Source organism: Sitophilus oryzae, unplaced genomic scaffold, assembly GCF_002938485.1.
Source record: "Sitophilus oryzae breed Bouriz unplaced genomic scaffold, Soryzae_2.0 scaffold_551_pilon_pilon, whole genome shotgun sequence".
Lineage (NCBI taxonomy): Eukaryota > Metazoa > Arthropoda > Insecta > Coleoptera > Curculionidae > Sitophilus > Sitophilus oryzae.
Window position 1 is genome coordinate 192,037 of NW_022147142.1, and position 9,286 is coordinate 201,322.

The following is a 9,286-nucleotide window of genomic DNA, read 5'->3' on the forward strand; positions in this document are numbered from 1 at the left end:
ATGACGACCTTTTTATTATTTGTTATTTATTTAGGTTCTGTTTTGTTAGGTCTGATGATGCTCGTATATGAGCGAAACACGTGTAACAGTTTAACATTGTATAAACGTTGAGACCGAGACTTTGAGTCTTTTTTCTACCTTTTTTAATTTAAACCAGGTCTCTTTGAGAAAAATGGATGCCTTTTTTAAATGTTTAAATGCTTTGGTTTTTGAGATATTTAAGGATATTTAAATATGCATGCTATAATAAAAAAGTTTGTCGACACCCTGTACATTACTTTTCAGAGTTAATTCTTATGCTGACTTTGAAGCTAGAGGAATAAACTTTTTTAATATAAACAGTTTACTTTTTATTTAAATTACCTACTATAGTTTAATAAGTAAGTATTTATTATTTTATCAAGAAAAATAAAGTAGTTCTTTGATTTATATTACGATGACTTGTAGATATATTGGATTTTCTATAAAATAACCAATTAAGGCAAATTCATTCTCTTCACTGCTCTACTTAATAGGTTTTTCATATACCATACTATCAGCTCTGCGAAATAATATAATGCGTAATGTTGACTAATAACTAAAGTGTTCTTTTCAAAACCAGAGGGATTTATGAAATATTATATTTTCAAATGGTGTTTTATTCGAATCTCTCTTTTAAAGGAAAACAAACATTTAATTTGATCTACAAAAGTTTGGGAATTGTTTCTGCGAAACAAACTCGAATTAATGTATTGCTGATCGCAAAAATAAAAGCGCCAATTTATCTTGAAAGTATCAATGATATTCTACATACTAGGATCGGAATTTCAGGCCTTAGGTGCCGATTTTCGTGTGTACGAAGAGTACGGTCAACACGCTTAGTAAATGTACTGAATAAAGATAGAAGAGGTAAGTATTTTCCCAAGCGCATGGAATCTAGCGTTAGATTAAGTGGTTATGTAATAAATATGTACTTCATATTTTTGCTCTCTCCGACTTACTAAATTGCTATAGCGATTCACTCCTATACATGTAAACGGCAACCCAAGGTCCCGGTATTTTCGGGACCCGGTAACAATAATTAAAAAAATATTTTTTTGTTACGTGCGAAAGTTCTTTGATACTTTCTAGCGGCCGAAATCTAACTCTTCTAAGTAGTAATGCTACTTAGAAAAGCTCTCACTTCTTTTCTCTTTTGAAGTTCCTGTAATGTTTATTAACATTTATTGAAGTTTAAATATGTTATTTTTTTATTTAGTGTAATATTCTTCAATGTATTATACTTTATGTTATGTTTTTATAGGCATTTGCATTTTGAATTAAAAAATGTAAGGATTTTTTTTTTTCAAATTTAGTTAAGTTGGTTTATGTTGTTAGGTGTGAATTTAAAGATACCTTTCTTTGTTTGTGTTCATTTTAATTTTCTCATAAATGATTCTTTAATAACTTTTTATTTTCACTAAGAAACTCAATTTTTTTATCGATTTTACTTTGGCAAGCCATTCCTTGGTTGCTGATTGACAAACTGCACCATAATTGAACAAAAATTAGCTAGTACTGAAAGTACCGAGAAAACTAGGTAATCCAGGTTCCTTAGAGGCGTGGTACAGAAATTTTTGATTCTGAAACAGTTCCGGTTTCACAATGGACATTCTTAATGTCATCAGCCTATCTCTGTGAAAACTAGGCATAAATAGTATTTTTAAATAAAAATAATAATAATAGTAATAAATTGTTTTTATTTACTACATGGGCGAAGTCTGGCTAGAGGGCCACCCAATTTAACCCATGTATAAATTAAAAAAAATACAATAAATGATAAATTTAGAAACTAAAGTATTCAATATTAGTAATTCAATAATATCTAATAATACAATTATGTCTTTAGGAGGAAAAACTTTTTTATTATTAACATTTTGAGAAACACGCATTCTTTATGAAAATTTTTGCATACAGTTTTAGAGAAAATTAAAAAAAACATGAAAATATAGTTAAATTTTGATTAGTTAGATAGATAGTAAAGTCATATTTTTGCTGTTATTAAAGAATCAACAGCCAAAGGTATGACGTTAATTAAAATTCAATCAATAACGATCTATCAATGAATTAAAACGAAATTATATTACCATAGAAAGGCATTTTGAAAAAAAAATAGGACTAAAAAAAGGAAAAATTCAACATGATTTTTTAAAATTTTCTTCTTCGGTATGGATATTTGGAAAAGTATAAACGGGATTAACCATTTTAGAAGAAGCAAATATTTTTATGAAGAGCGCATTTCTCTCAAAATGTCAATAATAAAGAAGTTTTTCTTCTTGTAAAGACAATCTGGGTACACAATGTATATTAACTAGAAAATAAAGGTCTATTTCTAAACTTTTGCCTCTCAAATATAATAAAATGTAAATTGATTTTAAAATAAACCTGTATTTAAATGAAGTGCGTGTTACGACTAAAATATTTTTGTTTATTTAATGGAAATTATCCTAAAATCTACCTATATGTCAAGTTCATGTTCATTTAAACTTTCTGTTAGATCAAATTGGTCTCTATAATATAAACACCAGCGAGATTTTGTTAGTCTAAAGCAATAACTTTTCGACCTACATAAATAAACTCTTAATTAAACTGGAATATAAACTATGAAAATCAAACAGCATTATGTGCTTGAAATAAGTCTGAACGTTTGAATGCCACGAATTAAGATATTTATCGCTTATTTATCTCAAACTGATGAGCTCAAAGGAAAATCATCTTAATAGAGTTCACGTTAGTAAAAGACAGCAGGAATAAGAGCAAAATATGAAATTTTGAGAGAATCTTTCTTTAAAATAAGTTTTAGACGTTCACAACTAAGAAATTTGTAGATTGCAATTCAGTTTTTCTAATGAAGTTTATATATCGAAAAGGATAAGATATGTCATCATAAATAAATTAACTTGAAAAAGTTGCAATCTAAACTAATATCTATACTAATATATAAAATCCTTATGTGACTGACATACTGATTAATCACAATCCTGCTCAAACCACTCAACGTAAGAAGCTCAATTTTGGCATACAGGTTGATTCTAGGGTGTACAGGTTCGATAAGAAGAGATTTTCAAATATTTCTCAAATATTACAATATTTTTTATTTAAAAAACGGTCAAGTTTCCGAAAAAAACGCTTAAACACGTATATTTTATTTTGTTTTTTACATATAGGTTCGATAAGAAGGGATTTTTCGAAACTGGAATTCTAAGGGGGTAAAAATCGGTGAGTTTTTGGGAAAAACTCTTAAAGACGTATATTTTATTTTGTTGTTTTACATATTATAAGATTTTTAAAAAATTATACAGGGCGTTTCGTAAAATTTGACCATTGAGTTGTAGCGCTTTTTAAACAACTACCACTGCGAACGGCAGCTTTTCATCGGAGAGCAGTCGTGGATAAGGTATTACACTAGAGAGAAAACTAATCAATAACAATAAACAAAAAAATATAGATATTGGGCGCCAGGCATGTACAGGGTGGGTCAAATTAGACAAATTAGACAAAATTTAGAAATGTGCATTTTTAACAAATCGCTGTAACTTTTTTACTATGGAAAATTTTGTATTTCTATGAAAACATTTCCAAAGCACCTTTTTACGTAGAATTTAATGGTTTAAGTATAATTTTTTTAAAATTAATAATTTAAGAGTTATCAACAAAAAAATTGATTTTTTATTTGGGACACCCTCTATATTTTTATTTAACTGAAAAGAATTTAAAATTACCTTTCCAAAAATATAGCACACTTGATATTTTGTTACAATCCCCTTCGAAATACAGAATTTTTAAAAGTTCGCCACTTTTAACTAGTAGGTTTTGGACTTTGGACCCCTTATTGATGATATGCCCTTAATGGAACTCGAAAACATATTTTTCGAGCAAGACGACGCACCGCCTCTGAACGCTGAAGTTATCAGCAAATTTTTGCAGCCAATTTCAAGAATAATTGAGTAGCTAACCAAGACCCCAGCCGTTGGCCGTCGCGGCCGCCTGACTTAGTGCCCATGGATATATTTGCGGGAGAATAAAGGTTCCTTATTCTTCCGTATAATCTAGACAAGAATTAGAAATACTTAGCAGTTATGAGAGGGTATATTTCACACCTACTGAGTTAATGATTTCCGCGGGAAATATTCAAAAACTGCCCCGTCTGTCCATAACAGAAGACGGTCGATATGTCGAACACCGCAAAATCTTATGTCTTGGTTTGCTATTTATTTTTATTGTTATTAGATATAGTTTAAATGTATTGATGTTGGTTAAATATATTTTAAATTATTATAAAATTCTGCATCTCTCATATCAAATATTATTTTCGTTTTAATTGATGCTCACAGCTAGAATTTTTTTGCATTACAGCCGGTGCCGTTCAAAGCATACTTATTTAAAGCCGGCGAATTTTTATATACTCTATATCTCGAAGAGGAATCGAGCAAAATATCAAGTGTGATATTTTTGGAAAGGTAATTTTAAAGTATTCTCAATAAATTAAAAATATACAGGGTGTCCCATATAAAAAATCAAATTTTCTGTTGATAATCCTTAAATTATTAATTTAAAAAAAAATATACATAAACCATTAAATTCTACGTTAAAAAGTGCTTTGGAAATGTTTTCATAAAAATACAAAATTTTCCATAGCAAAAAAGTTACAGCGATTTATTAAAAATGCAAATTTTTGAAAAACACCCCGTAACTCCGAAACGGTAACAGATATCGATATGCGGTTTTCACCATCATATTTTTGACATAAATTGAGCTCCAGACACCGATATTAGTTTTTGTCTATCTCCTATAGAAAAGGGTGTTTCCATTTAAAAGCGTCGAATTTTACCCACCCTGTACAGAGAAAGAAAACACAGTTGTATATTACTTAAAACTAATGACTATATTTATTCATGATGTTCTTTGCTGGTACATGACATTGTAGAGTTCTAATAAATATATAGTGGTTATATGTAAAAAAAAATGGTGTTAAGAGTTGTACTAAATATCTATGAAAGTAATACCATTACAAGACGTAATGTAATGAAACCTAAGATCTAAATCATATTTTAAATATTAAATCGACATGAATGTTCTTAACAATCTAACCACTAAACATAGTCTGTACGATATTACTTAAGATGTACATTATTGTTTAAGACTGAAAATGTTTTAGATGTTAAATGTAAAACTAGAACTTAAATCTACACTTAGCTGTTCTTTATGTAATCTTGCTTCAAACAGTAACAGCGTAAGGTCACGTAAAGAGGTCTCGCATCTCTGTACTGTCTGTCGGCGATCATGTTGGCCAAAACAACAAAAGGGGCCAGAATGAGGACACCATGAACCAATATAGCCGCAGCCACTGACCAGGCTTAGAAATGGGAGCGAAGCAGCATGGGGCTTACGCTACATCCATACTGTGACAATATGGGGAAACTACCCGTACCTTGGAACACTACTAGGACCTTGGATAATGTCCGTAACTTGGACCATAACCTTGGACACAGTCCGTCCATAAGACAACGGTACAGGGGAACACTACCCGTACCTTGGATACTACTAGGACCTTGGATAATGCCCGTACCTTGTAAATAGTCCGTACCTTGGACCCTAAAAATACGAAACTCTTGTTTAAAACCAAACAAGGTCTAATAAACAAAATAAACCTACCTCGAATTACTTCCGAGGGCTCAATAATAAACAAAGAAACTGTCCTTTCTTCCATGTAACATTCTGGAGGACAAAATAAAAGGGACGCCAACGTGCCAGCAAAATACAAATACAAGTTAAGTTGGGACATCCAAAACTCTACCCTGTTGCTTTGAAATAGCAGCTGATTCAAATTATACAGCAAGATTTAAATAATCATCATTTCTAAAAGCCGGGATGGTTAGGTTAGGCTACAGAGCGCTAAAAGCAAAAGTGAGGTTAAGCCCGGAGAGAGTTGACAGAAGCGATGTTGACAGCGCCTCCTCAGAGCGATAACAGGGTTGTGTCAAACGATAGCAGGGTTGGCGACTAGGGAACGTAAAAATTACGCCAAGCGTGCCAAATAAATTATCAGGCCTGAACGATACGGAATCCGATGACGATACGCTAGACATCATATATATCATATATAAAAAAGACATGTAACGAACTAAAAACGTTACAGAGTAATCACGATTTTGCTTAAACTGTTTGACGTTTAAAGCTGGTTTTTGGCAAACGGATTGACTATGGGGTATAGAGGTTCAATAAGGACGGGTTTCTCGAATATCAAATTCCAAGAGGGTGAAAACGGCCCTCAAATATTACAATATTTGGTATTTAAAAAACGATTAGTCTTTCGGAAAAACGCTTGAACACGCATAATTTATTTTGTTTTTTACATATTTTGAAATTTTTAAAAAAATCATACAGGGTGTTCCAAAAAGTTGGGTAATTGATTAACCACGAATTTGAATGAGATTTTGAGTGTGTATGTTTTGCTAAGTGGTCTAACATTTAAGCTTCACAAAAATCAAGAAAAAGGACGGGAAGGGTGAAAACTACCCCATCCCCCACATAAATTTTAGTATAAATATTTTCCACCTCCACCGATGGCCGATTTTCTTGTCGTAAAATGGTCCCTCTAGTATTTACTACATTTTTTGCCTCTTGTAAAAAAAACGCCACCGTGTATACTTTTTTAGGAAAAAAATATTTTTCTAAAGCTGACTTCCAAAAGATGTTTTTTTGAATGGACAAATGAAGCACTTTTGTATAAAGGTAAATTATGCGCAATTAACTTATTTTTATCCAAAAATACGTATTTGTTCTATGTGTACGGAATTGGAACTCCCTGTATATTTTGTAGGCCTGCTTTGGAAAAATAAATTCTCCAAAAAAAAATTCACAAAAACACGGAAATTTGGGTAAATTCCATTATACCCCGTATACCCAGTCATACTCATATTTTTAATTTAAGGTATTCTAACAATTTTTAAAAACAATTTGTTGTTAAATTAAAATTATTGAATTACTAATATCGCTATTAAAAATAATTAGAAAATAGGGGTTGATGGTAGAAGAGTGAAAATTTAGGGTTGTATGTATTTTTTATGCCACATTATAAAAAAATAAAAATATAAAATTTTGTCCAAAAAATAAAAAAAATATTGGGGTGGACCACTCTTATCACTTAGGGGTATAAAAATAGACAAAAACTATTCTCATACCCGCTGAATATACATATAAAATTTTATCAAAATCGGTTAAGCCGTTTCGGAGGAGTATGGCAACAAAAAATAAAAAAAAAACAATCCCTATTAAAGAATAGGGGTTGATGGTAGAAGGGTGAAAATTTAGGGTAGTATGTATTTTTTATTGCCAAATTATAAATAAAAATAAAAAAATGTGTCCAAAAATAAAAAAAAATGGGGTGGGCCTTATCACTTAGGGGTTTAAAAATAGATAACAACCTATTCTCAGACCTACTAAATGTATCGGGTGGCCAACTAAGAATGGACGCCGGCTGTATATCAGAAACTACTTATCGTATAACTTTGGGAAAAAAATTTTAATAAGTATATCGACCAAGAGAAATCGCTGGAAATTATTTTCAAGTTCGAAAAATGTTCGCCAGGGGGCGTTTCTCTGATAGCCAATCACAAAACAAGGTTTTTCCCAAAAATATGCAGGTGAACAGGTATTTTAAATATTACTATTATAATCATTGAGATTTTAATTTTTTTTATATAGAGTATTTTGCTCTATCTCATAAAATAAAGTGGTGGGGGAAGGTTAAACTTGCTTTTATTAAAATAAGAATAACTCTGGTTTGGGTTAGCCAATTTAAACAAACTGGGGTTCGTTTAAAAGCGCTTTTCTTCCTTAATGATCACCAGTATAAATTTTGTTTCCATAATTAAATCCGTCAAGCCGTTTCCGAGGATTACGGTAACTAAAACTGTGACATGAGAATTTTATATATTAGAAATATGTTCAACATTTTCGTATTTCGGCATGTATTTTTTATTTTCTAATGAAACAGTTTAACCCTATTATTTCGCCTTTCCCACAATAAATATAATTAAAAATTAGAAAAAATATTGTGCCCTGGTTTGTCTATGTTGATTACACCTATAATTCTGAAACCAACGTGTTAAAAGTTATTGAATAATTTATTAAGTAGAAATACATAAATATATCATTAATAAAATATGAAAAATATTGATTATGAGTTAAGCTTTTACTAGCCGAACTAACGATAAATGAGATTCTAAAAATAAAGATCTTTTATTAGATTTTTCATTTATAGAATAAATTAATTACTCTAAGTTAACGTTTTATCAATACCGGGTGATACTTGATTAAAAATTAGTGTTTTTAACACAGCCATGGCTCTCTAGATATTTAAAATACTTGACGTATGATATGTCACTCTATTCAGAGTGTCATTTTCTATCGAATAAAGTGAAAATATACCCAGGATGTCATGTGAAAATCAAAAGTTGTCATCATATCCGGTGAAACAGGAAGTGACCAAAACAATTGAATACGTAAATCAATCCTAATTTATGTCATATACTAACATACCAAATCTCGTTTTTTACCTGAAAAAATAAAAAAGTTATAGGGGTTTTTTGAGGGTAATAGGGCCACTTTTGAGAAGCACCCGATATATGTGTTATAAACAGTATAAACATGTTCATATTCAACGAGATGATACACGAAAGTGACAGTTTTTCATGCCAAACTTGTAAACTTAAAATAGGTTTTCTTCGTTTTTTAAATGGAACCGCTAAAATGTCTAAAATGCTTTAAATATAAAAGATGTTCATTTTTCAATTCTCCATCTAACAAAGAAATAATAATAACAGGGTGTTCCATTATTGGCTAACTCCAAGTTTGGTTAGGTATAGATATTTATAACAAAGTAAGTACAGTAATCACCACAATACACCAAAACACTTTTACTTTTACACTGGACGCGCCTTTCGCTAACCATGTTAGCATCATCAGCAGATGATTATAAACTAAAATACAATCTACAATTGGAACGTTTTTTTTTAATTTTTGGCTAATTTATTCATGAGCAGGTTTGAAGTGGAGGCTAAGAATCAGTTTGAGTATTTTCCAAGAGTATGGTTTAGGTATGTGGATGATATTTTTGGTGTTTTTGACACACATTCAGACACCATAGATAATTTTATTTCTAAGTTAAATAATCGTTTTCCTTCCATTAAATTTACACATGAAATTGAGAACAACGACAGATTACCATTTCTAGATGTATTAGTTATTAGAACTACTAATAATT